The sequence below is a fragment of the Pristis pectinata genome, chromosome 22 (assembly GCF_009764475.1).
Source record: "Pristis pectinata isolate sPriPec2 chromosome 22, sPriPec2.1.pri, whole genome shotgun sequence".
In the NCBI taxonomy this organism is placed as follows: Eukaryota; Metazoa; Chordata; class Chondrichthyes; order Rhinopristiformes; family Pristidae; genus Pristis; species Pristis pectinata.
Window position 1 is genome coordinate 25,226,697 of NC_067426.1, and position 24,107 is coordinate 25,250,803.

Here is a 24,107-nt window from a genome sequence, read left to right on the forward strand (position 1 = left end):
TATGTGTGCGTGGTAGAGTTGTGAGTTGGGGAGGGGTGAAGGGATTGGACCAACACAAATGATGTGGCAAATAAAGGGAGTCCTGAAGTCCAACATTTGGTATACAGAAGGGGCGAGATAGCCATCGGCATACAGTACAAGGGATAGGTGAATAACATTGGTAGCAGCATTCTGCAGTCCTGCAGGGTTTCAGTGGTGGGGTGAAACTATGAGGCCAAATGCTTATTGCGATGGAGCAACCGGGGCAAACAAGGTTAGGTTACCTGCACCTCAGATTGGCAGGGATACTGGACAATACAGGTTGAGGAGTGGAGTATGGGGAGGGGAAATACGTGAGGTGGCAGGAACTAGGAAAGGACATTGATGAAGTAAAATCTTTTACTTATCCTTGAGGCCTCCAGGTTGGTCATGTGGGAGGAGGTAATAAATCTAAAAATGTTAGCATCTTAATCGCTCATTGCTCTTCTTCACTGATATCAACACAACCAAGTGCAGCTTCTTCCTCATGGCAAGTGCTGGGTCATAGCTGCAATCTTGCACACCACTGTTGGAGTCCATTGTGCATCAACAACCAGTTGTCCGTAAGTTTTGGAATTCCACATTTGTACACCTATCTGTGGAAATACCAAATTTACTGGAACTGACATGGGAAGTGCTGGCAGCTCCGTGTAAAACATGGCTTGATATGTTTCTCCTTGGGGCAGAGAAATTTAGCAGAGACACAAAAGATTCTGCAGATGCTGGAAATCTGGACCAACACACACAAGATGCTGGAGGAACTCAGCAGGTCAGGCAGCATCTATGGAGGGAAATAAACAGTCGACGTTTTGGGTCGAGATGCTTCATCAGGACTGGAAAGGAAGAGGGCAGAAGCCAGAATAACAAGGTTGTGGGAGCAGGAGGAGAAAGTTAACAGAGATATTGAAAGATGTGAGGGGTTTTAATGAAGGCAGCAACACATAGTTCCATTCGTCGAGAATGTTGGTAATCGTAGGTTAAAAATAATTGTCTTAAATACAAAAGGAAAAATATAGAACTTTTTGTTAAGCTCTGGAAGCCACTCTATGAAAGGAGTGTGAATCAGATTCTGTTCAAATTATAAGTGTATTTGAAAAGAATACAGGCAAAAATATTGGAGATGTGGAGTTAAAATGGGCAGATTTTTCAAACAGGACAGGCACCATGCGATGAACGGCCCCCTTCTGTGCTATAACCTTTCTATGAATTACAAAACTGCATTTTAAATGGTAGGATTATCTAAACAAATGTTCAGGCCATTCAGGCAATAACTTGCTCATCATTAAAGTGTGATTTCTTTCCAATCTTAGTTATTTGTTATTTTCCAACACAAATTTCTGCCCTGCTTTACAATCAGTTTGATGACAAAACTTGAAAGGTGTTGCTGTGCCTCGAGACTGTCTCCAATTTCTAGGGTCCCAGTAGAGACATCAGCATTTACAATTCCCTTGACAGCATGGGACCGGTTTGACAGGAAAATGGACCTTTTGCGAGCCTTGTGATGGAATACTGATAGCGACAAATCAAAGTTACAAACATTTTGTTGGAAAATCATTAAAACTTCAATGTTAACTTGGTTTTTCACTTGCCAGATGCTGCCTGGCCTGCTGCGTATTTTGGGCACTTTGTTTGACTTCATATTTCCATCATCTACCATAATTTGCTTTTCAACAATTTATGGGCACTTCATAGCAAGAGAACCATCGCAAGAGACTAGATTGACAAATCTCCTGCAAGTTGGCTGAATAAATGCACAAAAAAAGCATCACTGCTGCAATAGAAGTTACAAAGAACACAGAACAGTACAGAACAGGAACAGGCCCCTCAGCCCATTATGTTGCACCAAACTAATTAAGCTGATGACACCTATTTCCTTCTGCCTGCACATGGTCCATATCCCTCCATTCTCTGCATATTCTTGTGCCTATCTAAGAACCTCTTAAATGTGTCTATCATTTTTGCCTCTACCACTACCCCTGGCAGGGGATTGCAGGCACCTAGCGCTTTGTGTCAAAAAACCTGCCCACACATCTCTTTTGAACATTCCCCTTCTTGCCTTAAATGCATGCCTTCCAGTATTAGACAGTTCGACTCTGGGAAAAAGTTGGCATGGTCTTTGATAGTAAATAATTTGCCTTCTTTGGAATGAATGTGCAATTTTGAATGAACATAGAACAGTAGAGCACAGTACGGGCCCTTCAGCCCACAATGTTGTGCCGACCTATATAAACACCTCCTCAATGATCAATCTAACCCTTCCTTCCTCCACAGCCCATAACTCTCCATTGGTTAGAGAATGAATGTTATAGGCTTCCTGTGATCCTGTCCCATGTTGCCCAGTCTCCTCAAGGATCTTGGCCATCGATTTATGCTTGCACAATAAACGGCAAGCAGTTTGTTTTGGGAACATGACTTAAAATACTGGCAATAAGGTGTGACAGTACAAGTGGTGTGGGTGGTATGTTAAAACAAGAAAGCATTGATCATTTCTTAATAGGTAGTATTCCACGAGAATGCCATTTTCCAAAAACAATGTTGCCAAAATAATACAATTTTGCTCTCTCATATGTAAAAGGGATTTTGATGATGAAACTCTTCTTTGATTAGGAGCACTATATTGACTTTATCTTATAAATGGACTCAAATTTAGTCTTTTGTTTAAAATGGGTCATGAGGCTTAATTATTAACTTGGTTAGTTAATCATAGGAACAGAATGAGGCCATTTGGATCATCAAGACTGCTCTATCAGTTTGCCAGCTACACCAGCTGTTATCTTTTTCAGCCTCTTACTTTCCAAGCGTATCCACCTTCTTTCAAACATTCCGATTGATTTGCATTCACACTCTTCTGCATCAGTGCATCCCACATTTTTACAGCTTTTATTCCCTGAAAAACTGTTTTGGAAGGCTCATTGTTCTGTTTATTTGCTTCAATTAGAGTAATTCCTTATTCACCACTTCAATATTTATTTTAACAGTCTGTTCAGATAGTAACCCTCTTATTCCTGAGGAAAATATCCCAACTTTATCCATTCTTTTAAAATCTTTGCACAATCCATTCATCTGAGGTATCGCTCTTATGAATTGTTGCAGGATCTGCTCTGAAGTTATTTCCCTGTCAAAGTTGCAGTAGGTGGGAGCAGAGGAGGGGGTCACATAACTGAACAGGCAGGCACTGTAGTGTAGCGATTAGCGTAACGCTGTTACAGCGCGAGCGACCCAGGTTCAATTCTGGCCGCTGACTGTAAGGAGCTTGTACGTTCTCCCTGTGTCTGTGTGGGTTTTCATCCAGGTGCTCCAGTTTCCTCCCACATTCCAAAGATGTACGGGTTAGGAAGTTGTGGGCATGCTATGCTGGCACTGGAAGCATGGCGACACCTGCGGGCTGCCCCCAGAACACTCTACGCAAAAGATGCATTTCACTGTGTTTCAGTGCATGTGTGACTAATAAAGATATCTTAGATAATGGTCTGGATTTTGCAGGTAACTGCTTGTGGTTCTGAGCTGAACATGCAGCAATACCAGTTTAACTGGCAGTGAGTATGAAAATTCCATGGGTAGTCAAAATTAAATTCTCTGAACTTGGTAACAGTCATTATATGTTTCAGTGAACTCCATCTTGCTAAAAATTACCTGCTTTTACAAACTTATGCATTTCCCCAGAGTAGGTGCAGGATCTGTGAATCCACTGACAGTTAACAAAGCTGGGGGAAGAACTTTATCAGAGATCAAACTCTTTCAAAGGTGTTTTGGAGGCAGAGCTTCTCCAGTGCATGTTCAAAGCCCTGCCACTGCTCAAGCCTCACCGCTGGAGTCTGGGTTCCTTTGAGGGACTGGCAGCCCTGTGCTATCTCGTCTTGCTTGATGTCTTGCCTAGTGTTCTGTTTCGTCTTGTAGTACCTTTCTATAGGGTGATGCTTGACTTCACTTTGCAAGTAATTCTCTGATGTGGAAGCACATTTCTATTGTCGACTACTCTTTAAGACTATGAACTTACAACCCTGGTTGCCAATGCCCACTTTTACTACTTTCATTGGCAGCGAAGATTCCATTCCTCCTGACTTGTAATCAATTTCACTGTGATCATAAATAGCTGCTTTTATACTCCATTATCTTTGGGCCTAGAAATTCTGCTACACAGAATCATCTTTATGTGTGCTCTGCAATAACATCTTATTGGGAAAACAATGACTTTTCAAAGATTGTGTAGTTGTTGATTGTGACCCTCCCCCTGATGCCCGGTACCAGCTCGTGATGCCTGGATCTAACCCCATGAATGATGTCTCCTCAGCCCTACTTCCCTGCTGTTCTCTCCGCCACGACTCTCCCTGTACCTACCTGATTTGCTCTGCTCACTCCACTTAGAGAGCGAGAACAGGAGATCGGCTTTATTACACAATAAACGCGTAAGTCCTACTCGCTTACATAAACACGGCAATGTTCTTTATTAATACAGAAGAACCTCTTGTCTCTGATGGTTTCATTGAAGCTACATTTCAGTGAACATATTGGATACTTCACACGCGGTGATATAACTAATGAAAGACAACTGCAGTATGAAATGGAAAATAAAGAAGGCCCTCAGTTACATGACTATATTCCAAAGCTGTTGAGATGAAACACTGAATTCAGTGCATTTTCCAACCAATAACTCAATCCAGCTTAATTGTTGTTTCATATCATTTGTGGCCTATGGGGTTTCCCACTGCAAAATGTGGTGGTTAGTTTATCTGTGACATTTGTAGCTATTAAGAATCTGCCACTTTCTATGTGAATGTCTTGATAAAACCTATGGTGTTATATGACTAGATATTGAATTCTTCTGGAATATATTAAAAATGTTATGCCTGTACACACTTCCTGCTGTCAACTTTTTACTTTACAAGTTCCATATTTCTGATGGAAATTCCCTCTGCAACCTTGTTACATTGCAATTACAGCCCCAGTCAGTGCTTCCACTGTAGCATCTCAGTGATGATGCTCTAACATCATTGGTTATGTTGCTGAGAAAGCGTTACCGTCAACAAATTCTACCTCCTTGTTTCCAAAACCAATGAATATTTCACCATTTAACAAATTATAACAATGTGAAATAATAGTGTCTGCAAATGGAAGGACATAATCCATGACTAAAATAGTGTTTGAAATCCTTTGGCAAATCCAACAGCTTACTCCACTTTATCTTAAAAATACATTCCATCTCAACTCCCAGGGTACAGTGTCATGTCATATTAGCTGGCAATGCATCAACCTTGTCACGTGTATCACACATTTCTTATTTTGGTATCATCGTTCATTATTACTGGTAGGAGCCCCTATTGTCAACTGAGCAGGCACTGGCTGTTACACCTGCAATTGCAGGGTTTCCCAACCATTAACCTTCACAGGTCCAGGGATGAATCAACCTTTCACAGCATCTCTATCAACATGTTACATATGGCTAAGTAATTAAGCCTTTTAATGAAATAATTGGAATCATTTTAACTAATAATATGCTATATATATGCTCACAATCCGGAGAATGGGAAAATATCCCCATTGAGATAATAGTTCCTTGACAGCTGCCCTCAAAGTTCAATCCCACCATGCAAACTCAAATCCTCCATGCTTCCTTTCAATGTCGGTTCTCCATTTTTCACTTGTATTATTCATATTCTTCACACTATCAATTATTCTGCCATCTATTTTCATGTTAAGATTATTCCAGTGCAAACTCCCATCTGGAATCTATCAATTAGAATTTCTTTCTTTCACAATGCTCCAATTCAGTACATTGTATTTTCTTTCTCCCTTAAAAGCATTCATCTTTACAGCATTCAAGATTGGCCCTCCACCTCTGTCATAACTATTTTTACTTGCCCAATTAGACCTCTGAGGCTAACATTTCTCCCTGTCTGGTTTCCTTCAAGACATTCAGTACTACCACATGTTTTATCACTCAGTTGTGTTTACTTTTATCTATATTTAAAATTTTCAACTCATAAATTTCATCTAAACTTTAAATTAGTATGCATGTACATCAACTCATATATCCAACTAGTATTATAAATAATAATTTTAATAATTTGCTTTATTGTATTGCAAAGCTAATCACACTATCTCTTTCATTATACTGCCTCTCTTTCATTATACTGCCTCTCTTTCATTATACTGCCTCTCTTTCATTATATTGACTCTTTTTCATTTCAATTAAGTTTATTTCCATTCTTTATTCAATTAACAATTATAATCTTGACACTTCCTCAAAGTCCTTTCAATTTTCATTGTTTCTTCCACAGAACTTCCAACCTTATTTCTGCTGCTGCACAGTATCCCTTGATAGGGAGATAGTGCCATTAGACTGTAAGCACAGAAGTGTTATAGGTGAATAATACCAAGTTAGCATTGGGGAAAACTAGAATATAAATAATTCATCAACATATCAGGAACACAATAAGGATGAAAATATTTCCAACAACTTGCAAACAGCACTGTTATTGTTTGTATCAGCAATGAACTATTGTTGACCATATTTGACTTACATTACAGCATACTACCAGCAAAAATATGACAAATTAATTCTAATCATGACTGCACTGAATGTTCTTACACTACTCTCAAGTCTACTCACTGGAATAGACTATTTTTGTTGGACCCTGAAAGGCTCATCAAGCACACTCTAAGTCTGCTTATTAAACATAAGTGCACCAAACAGAAATGAAAAGCTTTCAACAGATTCTGACGGTGCACAATTGCAATGGACTTCCTAATTACCATGGCTCCCTTCCACAATTTGTAGTGGTAGGTAGCTATGCTGTCTTCTAGTGTGAGATTCTAATTTCTATGGTACCTCAAATATATTAGTTATGTCAAGTGCCCTTGAATGGTTCAAAATGTGTGCGCAATTACCTTTTATCATGGAGCTGCAATCCAACAAACTGTACGCACCAAAGCCAAGCTGTTCCACTCAAGGAAGAGAGACAATTACTCCAAAAAGAGTGGTTCCGAATGACAGGAATTGCATTATATTGAATCAAGCTGCCAAAAACCATGATTTGCATTCCAGGGTCCACCTTGTGTAATGCACAGAGGATCCCTGACATGCGCAGTGGTGCCCAGTGATATGCTACACATGCCCAGACACCACCACCAGGATTTTCAGTGGCATATTGGTGGACTGCACTGTTTACAGGCCACACATGCAGGAACAGCCCAGTAGTCTTCCAATGTACCTGCGAAGCTGGTTTCTGAATGACTTAAAGGAGACCTCACCAAGTGTGTCCTAGACTTGCACTACAAAGGACTCAAGTAGCATCCATTTGATTAAAGTTTATTAATTCTCCTTCAGACTCTCCACACTTTTTCGCATAACCACAGCAATTCCCCTACCTACTTCTCTCCTATTATGCTTGAAAATTTATTCTAAACTGCATCTGTAAACTAAGCCTGCAAATATCTATTTTAGTAACTGCAAACAAGGTCAAATTATAATTTTTAACAATTGCCCTCAAAATCACATTTTCAAACAGTGTCTGTTTTCACCCTTCCTTCAAAAAGAAAAACAAAGAGTTTTGAATTACATAAATATTCAGGGAAAGTGCAAGGAGGGGATGATTGCAATAAACAATACAAGGTTGTTTTGGAGCGTGTGACAAAGTTTGCACTATAAAGTGATGACTTAGGAAAGTCGGTAATAGAATGTGCATAGGAATGTACGAATTAAGAGGATGAGTTGGCCATTTGACATCCAAACCCCTCATACCCTCACTAAGTTTGCTCTGCCATCCACAAGATCAGGGCTGATCTTCAACCTCAATTCCATTTTCCTGCCCTTTCCCCATATCTCTTAATTTTTTAATATCCAAAACTCTAGCTACTTTATTTTTGACAGCAATATATAATGGGACTTCCTTCACACTCAGGGGTACAGAATTCCAAAGATTCATCACCCACTGAGTAAAGAAACTTCTCCTCATTTCAGTTTTAAATGGCCAGGCCCTTATTTTGACCTTTAGTTCTCGCCTCCTCAGCTGAGGGAAATCTCATCCTTGAATTTACTGAGTCAAGCTGTCCTAGAATTTTGTACTTCGCCTCTCATTCTTTTAAATTCTAATATCCCTTCATATGACAGACCAAGAACCAGTCTGATGAATCTTTGCCACTCTCCCTCTATACCAAGTATCCTCTTCTTTAGGTATGGAGACCATAACTGCACACAACACACTAAAGTTTGGTTTAACCATGGCCCTATATCAGTGCAAATGGCAGAAAGCATGCACCACCTCACAACTACCCACCAAGTCACCTTCTCCCCATCTGTGGAAGAGTTTGTGTTTCCAACATTTCCCACCTCAGAACCCACAAAACTAGACTGGAGGCAGGTCGTCCTGAGGGGTTGCCCAAGAAAAAAAATGCAATAAGACATCTTTACACTTGTGCTCTAATGATAAAAGCTAAAATATCTTTTAACTTCCTAACTGCCACTGAAAGTTAACTTTCAGTGACTTGTGCACAAGGACACCCGTAACCTTTTGAACAACAACACTTACCAGAGTTAGATCAAGTAATCCACACAGCATCCACACTAATGCAAAGTGACAAATGAAGTGCATTTGCAAAAGTAATATGTAAATGCTGTAAATGTAATTGTGTAAATGTAATACGTGCTTCAATAAATCATCTGCTTTGTGGGACGGGCTGGAGGGATTTGATTTCAGAACTAGGTTCAGGTCCTGGATAACTAGGTCTGAGGCTGGCCTGCATTTAGATTCAGGCTCCATCAAAATATTCCTAATGATCAGTCGGTACCTTTCACACCTCCACAGGCCATAAGTACTTCAAGAGAATTGAATTTTGAGCCATTTGCCTCACCAGCACTGGCCTCAGTTAAATCCCAGGAAGGAATAAAGTCCAATCACAGCTCTCAGCAGTGCTGTGAGGCCAAGAGATGTGCCCCTGGCTCTTTCTCAAAATTCAGTGCAGAGAGCCGGAAGGGAAACAGTAGAACATGGAACATAGGACATTACAGCACAGTACAGGCCCTTCGGCCCACGATGTTGTGCCGACATTTTATCCTGCTCAAAGATCTATCTAACCCTTCCCTCCCACATAGCCCCCTATTTTCTCTTTCATTCATGTGTCTAAGAGTCTCTTAAATGTCCCTAATGTATCTGCCCCCACAACCTCTGCTGGCAGTGCGTTCCACACACCCACCACTCTCTGTGTAAAAAACTTACCCCTGACATCCCCCTCATACCTTCCTCCAATCACTTTAAAATAATGTCCCCCCTACTTTCCCAGGTTGGTTCACTACCTTACACAGGACATATTCTATGTAACACATTCCATGCACTCACTTACACTGTTGTATCTAATGATAGAAACTTGAACACTTTTAGTCAATTCATTAGATCTACTCTGAAAGAATGGGACAAACTGTAAAACAGAAATAATACAACAGGCTCTGAATATGAGGCTGTTTCGAACCATAACCTTTTCCCTTGTAGCATTCAATGCTGGATTATTGGGAAACCCAGCCACATTAATAGGGCATGAGCAAAGAAACAGGAAAGCGCAATAACACATGGACAAGAAGAAATAGAGCTGCAATGCAAAATGATTGAAAGATGTGTGAGCTGAATCCCAGCACACCATCACAGCGATTTAAAAAAGCAATTTGGGTAGGTGGTGGTGATATATTTTGCTGTCAGCTGCAGGGTACAATGATCAGGAGATGCTGCTTTCAGTCTGTTGCAGTATTCACTTGATTAAATTCATGCCCATTACTACTTTATGCTGTCCAAAAAATGTCATAAATACAGTGGTTATTTATGATTCATCGGATTGGGAATTTGCGGACACGGTGAAACGCTGAGCTGCCAGCAAATCCAGTTTCAAGTAATAATTTGTTATAGCAACCTTTTATTTTTGGTGATTTGAATTAGAATTCTTGAACCATTGAAAAGGCGATTATCATGACAAAGAAACCACAGGCGACCTTCCCTTTTAGCTTCTATTCATTAAATAATTTCAAAAACAAAGTACACTTTCACTCACACTGATGCACTTTAAGACTTGGTGTATCATTAATTGAAACTTGAGGAAGAGGCTGCGCTTCCGGGGATGTGTAGTGAGATGTGATTCTGTCTACATTTGAAGCACTGCCAGCTATCATTTGAGTTTGTCACTACTTTTGCAATGGTTACTCTCAAGGGATGCTGTGGTGAAGGCCTTGCATTGGTGCAATCTTCAGGGATTATCCAAAGAAAAAGCACTGCATTTCAACTGAAAGGAGAAACAAAGTGGGCTGGATTTTGCTGCTTATGAGTTGTTGGTTCCACAGAGAATTACTAGCTAGCTGCTGGGCCTGGCTAACTTCTGCAGCCGAGCAATATAATGTGCATTTCAGGAATGTGCTGGAGATCAAATGTTGGTGCATCAGACCTCCCGTTCTGCTGTTGGGATCAGTGCTGTATCCAGGACCAGAGCTGTATCCAGGACCAGAGCTCAGACATGCTGAGCTGAGGGGCGAGGTACTCCTCATATCTACACTCTCAGCTTTACACTAACATTTGCAAGCAGTCGCAAACCTGGATGAAAAAATATAGGGTTTATTTTTTGTTCTTTCTTTATTTTATTTTTATTTTATTCAATCTTAGTGTTTTCATAATTAATTTCTATAATTCAAATGTGTTCAAAGTAATTTATCTTTTAATGTTTTAGAAAATGTTTATATGTATATAATAGATATAAACATTTATATCAATATTATATAGATATAACAGTTTATTTCAACTGTTTTTAAATGGCTCCAATTATTAGAGATGTTTAGAAAGAGGTCTAAAGGCCTTTGGACCATCAGGGTGATCTGCTATCTGAGACCTAGTCACCATTTATCATAGATTCATGGTGCATGGAAACAGGCCATGTGGTCCATCAAGTCCTTGCTGACTGTCAAACAGCCATTTACATAATCCTAATCCTAACTAATTCCATTATATTCTCCCCACATTCCATTTAACTCTCTCCCAGCTTCTCCCAATCACGCATTTGGTGCAATTTATAATGGCAAATTAACTCCCCAATTTGCACATATTTGGGATATAGGAGGAAACTGGAGGTCCTAGAGGAAACCCACTGGCTCACACAGATAACATGAAAACTGAACCAACATCTACCGAGAACTAGATTGAATCCGAGGCATTGGAATTGTGAGGTGGCAGCTCTACTAGCTATGCCACTGTGCAGCCCTTGTGGATGGTTCACTTTGATGGATGGCTACAGCAGTGAGAACTGGAACTCATTGTGACATGTGGGTTTGCAAAAGATTAGTGCAACTTCATTGGAAATGCTGGGGTGGAGGTGAGTATGAAGAAAAGATAAGATCTCTTTATTAGTCGCAGGTACATTGAAACACACAGTGAAATGCATCTTTTGCATAGAGTGTTCTGGGGGCAGCCCGCAAGTGTCACCACGCTTCCGGTGCCAACATAGCATGCCCACAACTTCCTAACATGTGATCAGACCTGGTGTTACTTGCAAATCACCACATAGAGGACCATTCATCCAAACGTATTTTTTTCTATCCTTTGCCACACTTCCGTCAAACACAGAAAAAGTGGAGCTCTCCTGTCAAATCCTTGCTCCCACCTGGGAATGGTGTTAAACACAACCAAGCAGAAAGCTACTAATGTCAGCACCTGTATCTGGACTATTACTTTTAACAAGCTCCTTTTTCACATCTGAAAGATAACTATTTGCAGAACTTGTCTGTTGCTTACAGCAATTCTGAGAAAGCATGCTTTTCCTCAAGCTGAATTTAAAAAAAAGCAAATTAGCTCCTCTGATTTATCACCTCATCTCTATTCTATTTTTCCACATCACTTTATTGAGTTTTCGTTACTGTGACTCACTGCATCTCTAACATAAAACACAATAGGCCATATATTCGCTGTGGAAAGGTATCTAACTGCAGGACTTGCTCTTCTGTTTTGAGGGTTTTATGTATTTTACATGGCAAGTTGCAGAAAGTGTGAGCTGAGAGTGAGAAAGGGCATCTGGACCTTGAATGAAAAGAACAAGAAACCGGGAATCTCCTCAATCAGATTTCAGGAATGTAAAATAAACAGCATAAGGGGTGAGAAAGAAATGAACATTAGAGAGGGTGAGTTCAAAGTCACATTGGGTACAGAGAAATAATGGAAAAGAAAGACTGGATTACAGACGCTGTCAGCAGTGGTAGTGATTGGCCTTTATTATGTGAAAAGAATCATGTGTCAGCAGGCAATTAAACTAAAAACCATTAAGACAATGCAAGAAAGTGTCCTGATCCTAGTAGTTAATATTTTGCATTGAAAGTAATAACATACAGCCATGCCAGCTATATTTAGTTCCTTGGCACAGGAATTCCCTTCCTAACCTTCTCTCTTCCTCTATTTCTCTCACCTTTTATGTTATGCCCCTTTAACCCAGCTTTTGTTTAGATATCATAATGTCTGTTCTTCGGCTGGGTGCCAATTGTAGTCAGATTTGGTGACTGTGATGTTGCATGTTTTATCAATGAAACATTAAAACAAAAGCAATATTCATCTTTTGTGAGGTGCTCTTCTACTGGTGACATGGTATGACAACAACCTTTCCCTCAATGTCAGCAAAACGTAAGAGCTGGTCATTGAATTCAGGAAGGGGGGTGCGGTGCACACACTCCTGTTTTCATCAATGGTGCTGAGATTGAGAGGGTTGAGAGCTTCAAGTTCCTAGGAGTGAACATCACCAATAGCCTGTCCTGGTCTAACCACATAGATACCACAGCCAAGAAAGCTCACAAGCACCTTTAAAGAAATTTGGCATATCCCCTTTGACTGTCACCAATTTTTATCCATGCTCCATAGAAAGCATCGCATCTGAATGCATCACGGCTTGGAAAGGCAATTTCTCTGCCCGTGACCGCAAGAAACTGCAGAGAGTTGTGGACACAGCTCAGCACATCACTGAAACCAGCCTCCACTCCAAGGACTCTGTCCACATTCTCGCTGCCTCAGTAAAGCAGCCAGCATAATCAAAGACCCCATTCACCCCGGACAGTCTCTCTTCTCACCCCTCCCATTGAGCAGAAGATTCAAAAGCCTGAAAGCACATACCACCAGGCTCAAGACAGCTTCTATCCCACTGGTTTTCAGACTACTGAATTGTTCCCCTGTATGAAAAGATGGACTCTTGACCTCACAACCTATCTCATTATGGCCTTGCACCTTATGGTCTACCTGCACTGCACCTTCTCTGCAACTGTAACATTTTATTCTGCATTCTGTTACTGTTTTCCCTTGTACCACTTCAATGCACTGTTGCAATGGAATGATCTGTATGGATAGCATGCAAAACAAGTTTTTCACTGTACTTCGGTACATGTGACAATAATAAACCAACTTACCAATGTTACTATTCTTTTTATAACTTCCTTAAAATTTTCCTTTATCTCAATGGTGCTAAATGTTTCCTCACCATGCTGCTTTTGATGTAAAAATGATTTGACTTGGAAAAATACTTAGCTATCAGAATTGAAGTTCACAAATTTTAAATGAGTGAAATAGACTTGTCTGGATGTTTTTCTTAGTTATTTTTAACTTCCTTCTTTCCCTGAGGGAACTGGTTCAGTCGGATTCCGAGAGGGGTGCTCCATAGTAGTTGTGACAAAGCGTCTTGATATTCTCCCACTGAGGAAGCAAATGACTGATGTCAATGCCCCTTCTATATTTAATTTGAATTCTCTATCCCAGTGAAGATTGGAACATTGGGGGCACTTAATGAGGAAGTAGACACATTTTGGAAAGACTGGGGAATTGAGGGCTATGGGAACTGGCACAAAAGAGATGTGGTCTCAAAGGCATGGGCTAGCATTCTATCATCTAATGGGGTCACTACAACCTCCAGTAGCCAGTTTTCTATCTAAGTGCCAGGCTCCCATGGCTGTCAGTCAAACTGAAATGTTAAGAGACTTCAATACATTTTTAGAATTCCAAATCCATTTCATATTTTTCATCTTTCCTCTGATACTCTCAAACATATTCAAAGCAGAAATCATCTGTGAGGATTAATTCAATAATCCTTCAATTTGAGTCTGATTTATTTTAGACCTCCCTCTGCTATATACCACTTCACAGCTCAAAGTCTGCAGGGATGTTGTCACTTCTGTGCCAAGCAGCTGATAAAAGGGCGAGGGGGGTGGTGAGGTGGGTGCTCAAAGATTGCCGGTCTAGCATTTTCCCTATGTACACTGGCTTAATGCACCTGGCCAAGAAATATGTAGTATGGTGAACTGAGTGTGTTATCCATGCTCACTGAGGGAAAAGTGCATGATGTGCACCTCCACCTCTCCAGACCTATAACTTTCACTGCACTGTAAACAAAATTAAAAAATGTTGGAAACATTCAGCATCTTTAGAAAGAGAAACTGAGTTAACATTTCAGGTTGAAAATCCTTTATCAGCTCGACCTGAAACATTAACTATATTTCTGTAAGGAACTCCGTCCTTAAATGAATACTTCTTATCTGTATTTACTGTGGAGAAGGACATGGAGGCTTGTGAGTTCAGGGGAGGAAACAGTGATATCCTGGAGCATATTAACATTACCAAGGAGGATGTAATGGAGGTCCTGAAATGCATAACAATGGATAAATGCTCGGGGCCTGACAAGGTGTATCCTAGGATGTTATGGGAAGCAAGGGAGGAGATTGCTGGGGTACTGGCAGATATTTTTGTGACATCATTACTCACAGGTGAGGTACTGCAAGGCTGGAAGCTAATGTTGTATCTTTATTCAAGAAGGGTAGCAGGGATAAGCCAGGAAGCTACAGGCCAGTTAGCCTTACATTGGTGGCGCCAAAGTTATGAGAAGGGATTCTGAGAGACAGAATTTATATGCATTTGGAAAGGCAAGGACTGATTAGGGATAGCCAGCATGGCTTTGTCTGTGGGAAATCTTGTCTCATAAATTTACCTGAGTTTTTTTTGAAGAGGTGAGTCACCAAGAGGATTAACAGAGCAGGGTAGTAGATATTGTCTACATGGATGTTAGCAAGGCCTTTCACAAGGTGCAACATGGTCGACTAGTCCAGAAGGTTAAAAGACATGGGATCCAGGGTGAGCTAGCCAATTTGATACAAAATGGGCTTGGTACTAAGAGGCAAGGGGTTGTAGAGGAGGGCTGTTTTACTGACCGGAGGCCTGTGATCAGTGGTGTGCCACAGAGATCGGTGCTGGGTGCTCTGTTGTTTGTCATTTACGTGAATAATTTGGATGAGAATGTAGGTGGCATGATGAGCAAGTCTGCAGATGACACCAAAATTGATTGTATAGTGGACAGTGAAGAAGATTGTCTAAGAGTACAACAGGATATTGATCAAACGGGAAAGTGGCAAAAGAATGGCAAATGGAATTTAACTCAGACAAGTGTGAAGTGACACATTTTGCAAAGTTAAACCAGGCCAGGACATACACAGTGAATGGCGGGGCCCTGGGGAATGTTGTTGAACAGAGCGACCAAGGGGTACAAGTACATGGTTCCCTGAAAGTGGCAACACAGATAGACAGGATGGCAAAGAAGACATACAGCACGATTGCTTTCATCGGCTGAGGTACTGAGTACAAGAGTTGGAATGTTATGATAAAGTTACACAAAACGTTATTTGGGCTGCATTGGAATATTGTGTACAGTTCTGCTCGCCACATTACAGAAGAAATGTGATCAAGCAAGAGAGTACACAGAAAATATTCACAAAGATGTTGCCTGGATTGGAGGGCTTGAGATATAACGAGAGATTGGATAGGCTGAGTCTGTTTTCCCTGGGGCAAAGGAGGCTAAAAGATGACAGGTTGAAGGTGAGAGCGAGGAGGTTCAAAGGGGATCTGAGGGGTAAACGTCTTCACACAAAGAGCAGTTGGTATCTGGAATGAGCTGCCAGAGGAGGAGGTGAAGGCAGGAACAGTAACAACAATTAAAAGACATCTGGACAGGGACTCGAATGAGCAAGGCACAGAAGGAAATGGAATTAATGCAGGCCAGTGGGAGTACTACAGACAGACGTGATAGTTGGCACAGATGCAGTGGGCCGAAGGGCCTATTTTTATGCTGCACAACTCTGTGACACAAATTCTCCTGACCTGCTGAGTGCTTCCAGCATGTTCTGTTGTTTATTTCAAATTGTCAGCATCTGTAGTTTTTTCCTTCTATTTTCATTTACTTCCCTGTGGGCCATTTGGAAAATTAAAGGAGTTGTTGGTTTGAATATTTCAGTTTCTCCCCATCAGCTTTACTCAACAACATGTAAATTGGGAAAAGTAATCAATAAGGCACAATGGAATGTCAGTTTTCATCTCAAAGGGACTGGAATACAACTCATGTTTAGGTTGCATGGGAGTTTGGTCCAAACCCATCCGGAGCACTGAATTCAGTTCTGGGCATTGTTTCTCAAGATGGACATTCTGCCTTCAAAAGTTGTAGATTACAGACTCACCAATGTGATACCTGTTATGAGGAAACTTTGCAAAATTTGTCTTGCAGTGATTTTATTTTAGGAGTGATGGGATTATCAACAGATCTCCAGTAATACCTGTTGTTTGTCTGACAACAATTTGCTTAAACCACAGGTAAATATTGTAACAAGTGCATTCTACAGATGGATCTAGAAATTGGAGTTCTCCCGTATTTGGTGCAATGAAGGGCTGTTGTATTTTTGCATTAACAATCAGGTGACCCCCAACAACTCACCAAATTGGGAAAATTGAAATATCATTCTGATGCTTTTCTCTTTAAAACTCAATCTGCATTTTTATCAATGGTAACTGCCCGCAGAGAGCACAGCTCCCACATGTGTGCGAGTAGGGATCTTGAGAAGGGGATTATCAGCTTAAAGAATTTCCTCTGTGGCAGCCACAGTACAGCAGCAGAAAATCCAAATGGAACATACCTTTTCTCTCTCTGCAGATGCTTCCTGATTTGCTGAACATCTTGAGCATTTTTCATTTTTACAGAGGCCTAAAAGGCTGCCAAGAAAATGAAGGTAACTGTGGTGGGATTAGGAAATCATCTACCCATTTGTGTGTGGCTATACCTCTATCTCCTGTGACGGTCCTCACATATCGAGCCCTTTGCTGCAAGTGGCCCCATTATTCAGGCAGAGATCACAGCATATCTGTTATGTGCATTATCTGGACCCAGCAATGATGTAACGACCTTGCACAGCAATGAAAACAAATGCAGACAGCTACACATTGATGTTCTGGTGGGGCTTCTTTCATTCACATCTCCTTTCTGACTCACAATGAGGTTTTCTCCTTGTTTTACCAGTTTTAAGCAAATGTCAGACCTTGTACTTTTTCCCTCAAATTTCTGTCAGTAAGGCAGAGATGAGCATCATGAATGTTGACGGCATGATCACGTCTGTTAATTACATCGAAAAAATGCCATTAGCATTTAGCACTGTACACATGGAAATGGCCAGTCTAAAATCATGAGGGGCAGGACCTCCACTGGCAAGTGTTGCTATCACATTAAAATATGTGTAAAATGGCTTTAGTTTGCCTTGGTATTTAAACTGATAAATTGATTCTGAGTAGCTGATACAAAATAAACTATTTACTTTGATCTTGGAATCCAGAACAAGAGGTTGCAGTTTGGTGTTAGAAGTGTATATGATTATGAGAGGCATAGATAGGGTAGATGGTGAGAGTCTTTATCCCAGGAAATGTCAAACACTAGAGGGCATAGATTTCAGGTGAGGGACAAAAAGTTTAAAGGAGATTTGTGAGACAATTTTTCTTTTACACAGAAAGTGGTAGGTGCCTGGAACACACTGCCAGAGGTGGTAGAAGCTGATGTGATTACAACATTTAAGAAGTATTTGGGCAGACACATGAACAGGCAAAGGATGGTGGGATATAGACCACGTGCAGGCAGATAGGACTCATTTAAATTAGCATCACAGTCAGCACAGACATTGTGGGCTGAAAGGCTGTTCACTGTTCTATGTACTTCCATTGATCTTGGAATCCAGAACAAGAGGGTGCATACTTTGGTGAGAAGAACAATGGAAAACAGGAATTTCCTTACTCAAGAGGAGATGCAAGTTGGGCCAAAGAGTTCAAATTCCGATTGATAGTTTTTCACAGAATCACAGAATGGTTGCTGTGTGGAAAGGTGCTATTCGGTACATCAAGTCTGAAACCCCACGCTCTCTCCATGGTCCGACAAACTCTCTTCTTTCAAGTACTTACACATTTCCTTTTTGAGTAACAATAGTTGAATCTGCTTCTATTATTTCCTGGACTGTGCATTTAAACACTCAGTGTTTAAAAAAAACGGTTTTCCTCACGTCACTTCTGGTTCTTCTGCCAATCACTTTCATTCTATGAGAATGTTAGAAATAGGTGCAGGAGTAGGCCATTTGGCCCTTTGAGCTTGCTCCACCATTGATCAAGCTCATGGCTGATACACTCCAATGCCACTTTCCTCCACTATGTCCATATTCTCTGATTATGTTATTATCCAAAAATTATCAATCTTTATTTTGAATGAACTCAATGAATATGTATCCACAGAATTCCAAAGATACACCACCTGATGAAATTTCTCCTCATTTCAGTCCTCAAGGGCCTACCCCTTATTCTGAGACTGTGATCCTTGGTTCTAGACTCTTCAGCCTGCATGCAGCCTGTCGAACCCTGTAAGAATTTTGTAAGTTTCAGTCAAATCTACACCCATTCTTCGAAACTCTAGAGAATACGGACTGAGGTGACTCAATCTCTCCTCATAGACCAAATCTATTGAATATTTGCTACACTCCCTCTGTGACAACTGTATCCCTTTTTTAGGCAAGGAAACCAAAATTACGACACTCCAGGCCAGTAAGAACTTAACATAATTTCAGTGTCACCTTTCCTCCTGTACACACATTCTCTTTAATACAGGCCAGTGTGCAACTTGCCATCTGAGTTGCTTGCTGCATCTGCACGTTGGTTTTCAGTGATTTGTGACTATGTCCCTGAACTCTTGATTCTTCCATCAATGGGAACAGTTTCCCTTTGTCTGCCCAGCCTATACCCTTCATAATATTAAACAGCTCTGTCAGCTCTGCTTATGACCTCTATATTTTGTATCCAATGATTCAGCAGGCTCTTTCAATCCAAAGCTTCAAGCCAGAATGACCAGCTTATATTTTTATTTTAAGGATAACAAAGGTTTGGCAAATGGGTTTGAGGGACTGATTGGCTTTAGCCCATTTCAGAGCTTGCATAACCGAAATCCCTCATCCCTAGAAATAATTTTTGGACATCTCTCCTGCATTCCCAAAGTCTTTATGCCTTTCTTTGAGAGGGGCACCCTGAAGTGGACACAATACTCCAGTTGCAGAAGTTTGATAAAGGTTCATCATGACTTTCTTGCTCTTGCATTCTATGTCTCTATTTATAAGACCCAGGGTCTTGAGTGCTTTTAACCATTTTCTCATTCTGCCTGCCAGCTTCAAATAACTATGCTTTTATTCCAAACCACCCCCCCCCCCCCCTGCCAGATCACTCTACTTTTGTACCCATTCTAGAATTGTGCCCTTACGTTTAAATTGCCTCTTTTCATATTTCCTCTGAAAATATTACATTATTTCATTTGCCACTCATCCACCTATTTCACCATTCTATCTGCATCTTGAAGTCTCTTACTATCTTGCTTGCAGTACACTCCACCTCTAAGCTTTGTGTCATCTGCAAATAATGGAAATTGCATCCTCGTCCAAATCATTATTATACATCACAGAAAGCCTTGGCCCTAATGTCAATCCCTGCGAGAATCCATTCTATAATGTCCTCCAGTCCAGAAAGCACTTTATTTCTTGTTAGCCAATTTTGTATCCAATGATTCTGCAGGCTCTTTCAATCCAAGCCAGAGTGACTAGCTTATTTTTTTTATTTTAAGGGTTACAAAGGTTATGGTTAAAGTTGGCAAATGGGTTTGAGGAACTGATTGGCTAAAGCCCATTTCAGAGGTTACAGCAGGCCTGTGGATGGAAATTAGTTAGTAGGTGGCCTCAAAATCTTTTCAGTAGCCTTCTCAGTGGTGTATTATTTAACCGTCTGGCTGGGACATGGACCCTATTTTCTTTGGCTGATTAACATAAAGGAGGAAAATAGAAAATATTTTAAATCTGGGAAAAAACATATTTGTATATCAGCAACCCACCTAATGATCTCATTCCCAATTGTATCTTGGAGGCATTCTGCTATTATTATTTTCAACTAAATCTACTTCTCAGCTTTGCAAAACACAGCACTTGTCGAAAAGAGTTTAACTATGTCTGCATCAGGATTTGCAAGCTGCTTCTAAGCATGGCCGTTGAGTCATTTGTATGTTTCTCATTAAATTTTTAATGAATTTTCACTGCACTAAGCCTACAGAGACTGCTAATGCACATGTGCGAACAGAAAAGTGCTCTAATTAATCCCATTCAGAGGACCAATTTCAGTATTATCCTCCACAGGATTATTTATCTGCACATCACGTTTATCCTGCAAGTTGCAAGAGCCATGAACAACCTTCCTGGTGTACATCATAGAATATTAACAGACAATAAAATGAATCATTTCATCCATTCTTTGTGTGAAGAGGTTATTCTTTGAAAATAAAACTCTCAAAATCTCAACTGTACTTGCACTTCCATTCACCATGACTTTTCTATAACCATGGATCTATTCAACCATATCCTAGATATCATTTTGAACATGCTGGTTCCCATTGAAACCATCACATTTTCTCTTCCTCTCCAGTAAACCTTAAATGGTTCTCATCCCTCTTCACCTCGACAGATCTGCAGGACAAAATAAAGTATTTTATGGCCTGGTCTCACCTGCCAACTCTCCATGATTCTGATGCATTCTGGAATGCATGGATAGATCCCAAATTCTTTTTGCGACTTCAAACATGCTTCCTTATATCCTCTTTCCTCACTTCCAACAACAAATGCAAGGAACTCATCAACATCTCTATTACATTGAAAGGAAATGGAACTGCCAAATTTCCTCACATCTCCAAGCCTACGCCTCCAATTTTTCCCAAAGGCACCCCCATTTTAGCCTTGACCCTCTATGCCCTGGTATTGTTTCCTAGTTCCCCTTGTATCTATTCCAAGTCTACTTGCTCCCACAACCTTATTCCCCATAAACAGCTGATCACTTAACTCTCTTCTTAGCTCCCATATTGGCTGACATTGCAAACAGTTCTCTCTCCTCAGGTGCTGTCCTTCTTTCCTTCAAAGCTTTTGCAATCTGCCCCTTTTCAGAAAAGAAACTCTTGACCTCCTTGTTAACTATCACCCAATGTTTGCCCTCCCTATTCTTTCCAGAGACCTTGAGTGTATTGCCACTGTCCAACCCTCTGCCTCTTTCCTGGAATTCCATGTTTGGATCTCTCCAGTCAGGTTTCCATCTCAGCCACTGAGCGTCAACTGCACTCATCAAAGTCACAAATGGCATCCTGATTAATTATGATTAACTCTATCAATACACAAAAAGTGCTTGAGGAACTCAGCAGGTCAGGCAGCATCCATGGAGGGAAATAAACAGTCGACGTTTCGGGCCGAGACCCTTCATCAGGACTGGAAAGGAAGAGGGCAGAAGACGGAATAAGAAGGTTGGGGGAGGGGAGGAGCACATGCAGGCAGGGGATAGGTGAGTCCAGGTGAGAGGGGGAAGGTAGTGGGTGGGTGAGGGGGAGGAGATGTAATAAGCTGAGAGGCAATAGGTAGAAGAGGCAAAAGGACTGAAGAAGAAGGAATCCGGTAGGAGAGGGCAGTGGACCATGGAATAAAGGATGGGGGAGGGGAGGGGAGGAGATGGACAGGTCATCAAGGCAGGGGAAGGGAACCACAGGAATAAAGGAAGACAAAGGAGTGTGGGGGGTGGGGGGAGAAAAAGAAGGGGTAGGGTTACCGAAAGTTAGAGAAATCCATGTTGAGGCCATCAGGTTGGAGATTCCCAAGGCAGAATATGAGGTGTTGTTCCTCCAACCTGCACCTGGCCTCAATGTGGCAGTAGCGGAGGCCATGGATAGACATGTCACTATGGGAATGGGAATGTGGAGTTGAAGTGGGTGGCCACCAGGAGGTCCTGGCTGTTGCGGTGGATGAAGCAAAGGTGCTTGATGTGGTAATCTATCATTCCTTCTCCATTCCAGGTGTCATGGTTGATCACAGCATGCTTCTGCAATTTCTACAGATTACCCACAGAATCATCCACACTTGATACTCTTGTTCCAATGGCACCACATCTGATGTTCCCAACAAGTTATCCCAGCCCCTCCGATTTTCATGAAATGTTGCCCCTCAGCAGCATCTCCTGAAAACATAGGGTTGCTGTCCATCATTACGCAAACACCACCCAGCTTGAACATCACGTCTGTCATCCTTCCACTGTCTGTAAAGTGCCAGACTAGTCTGATATCCCGCATTGGACGTGCAGAAATTTTCTTCCACTAAGTACTAAGAAGACAAAGACCTGGTCTTAAGTCCCCACAGGAACTCTGTTCCCTAGTAACCAACTCCATCCCATTCCCAGGCAATGTGCGAGGCTGAAACAGATTACTTGGAAGCTTGGTGTTACTTTTGCAGCAAAGATTAGGTTTGGCCAATTAACCTGAACAATTAAGACCACTTATTTTCTCCTCAGCCTAACTCTGCCACTGCCCCTGCTCTTCTGCTGAACTTCCCATCCAAATCTTTGTTACCTCTAGAACAAGCATCAACGGTTAAGAAGTCAGAGCAAAAACAGACAATATTGTACTGTAAAATGCTGTAAAATGTGACAACTCCTGGTCAACCTCCTTTGTTCTATCTTCTGTAAACTTGAGTTAACACAAAACTCTGCTGTCCATATCCTGACTCAAGTCCTGCCATCCCATCACCTCTGTCCTATCTGATCTCTGAATTAAGCAATCATCTTTCCTTGGTTTTAATTTCACCCGTGACCTTTTTTTTGCTCTCTTTCAAATATAACCTCAACCAAACAATGGTCTCCAAATACATATCTCTGGCTATTCTCAATTTTAATCCCTCCATCTTTCCCCTGAGCTGCCATGGCTAAACAACTTTGGAAGTACCTTTCCAAATCTCTTGAACCCTCTCCCTTTCTTCCTCCTTTAAACCTTTTCTTTGATCAGTCTTTGGGTTATTCGTTCTAATGTTCCTCATATGGCTCTATGTGATGCTGTATAAAAGCTTACTGCACAAGGTAAGAATTCATGGTATTATGAATATTGTTATGTACTCTTTCTGATAATACAAAGCTAGGTGGGAAAGCTGTGTTAAGGAGGATGCAATGAGTCTGTAGATAGATATAACCTGTCTTCATCTAGAATTGGGTAGACTTAGGTTAAGAATGTGGACAAAAATTTGTCAGATGGTGTATAATATGGGGAAATGTGAGGTTATCTACTCCAGCAGGAAGATTAAGAAAAGAATTTTGTTTAGAAGGAGAGAGGACAGAGCACTGTTGCACAGAGAGATCTTGGTGTCCTCTTACACAAAGTTAACATGTACAGTAAACAAGAAACTCAGAACATTTAAGTAGAAAACTATAATTGGTAACTTCAATGTGAAATCAGTTGCAACACCAATTGGCTTGTAAGTGCACAAGTATGAAACTTTCAATTATTTGGACCACATGTGTGGTCACAAAAATTGTTTTTCTATATCATGGCCACCTTCTTGTAATGCTGTGTGAACAAAATTAACTTTAAACTGAAAAGTTTGTGAAGGCAATTACTGTTTTGCTGATTTTATTTTCTCTCTTCCAGCTAAGAAAGGAGACATAGTTGGCTGATTTTGGAAGACCCTTATAGGAACAAGCAAAGGACAGAGCAACTTTACACAGCCATCAGACTTCACAAGGACAGGGGCTGAGATTTCTGTTCTGTGGGGTTGTGAAGGGTTATGGAAATTGTCAGGAAGTGAAGCTGAGGCCATGATCAGATTGGTCATTTTCTTATTCAATGGCAGGGCAGGCTCAAGGGGCAACATGGCTCACTCTGGCTCCTATTTATTATATTCTTATGCTGTTATGTTATTAAAT

General features: G+C 40.9%; 1 protein-coding gene across 1 annotated transcript in view; it reads right to left on the reverse strand.

Moving 5' to 3' along the window:
- Positions 1–24,107, reverse strand: part of LOC127581617 (CUB and sushi domain-containing protein 1-like) — a 1,418,367-nt gene that overhangs the window by 250,703 nt on the left and 1,143,557 nt on the right.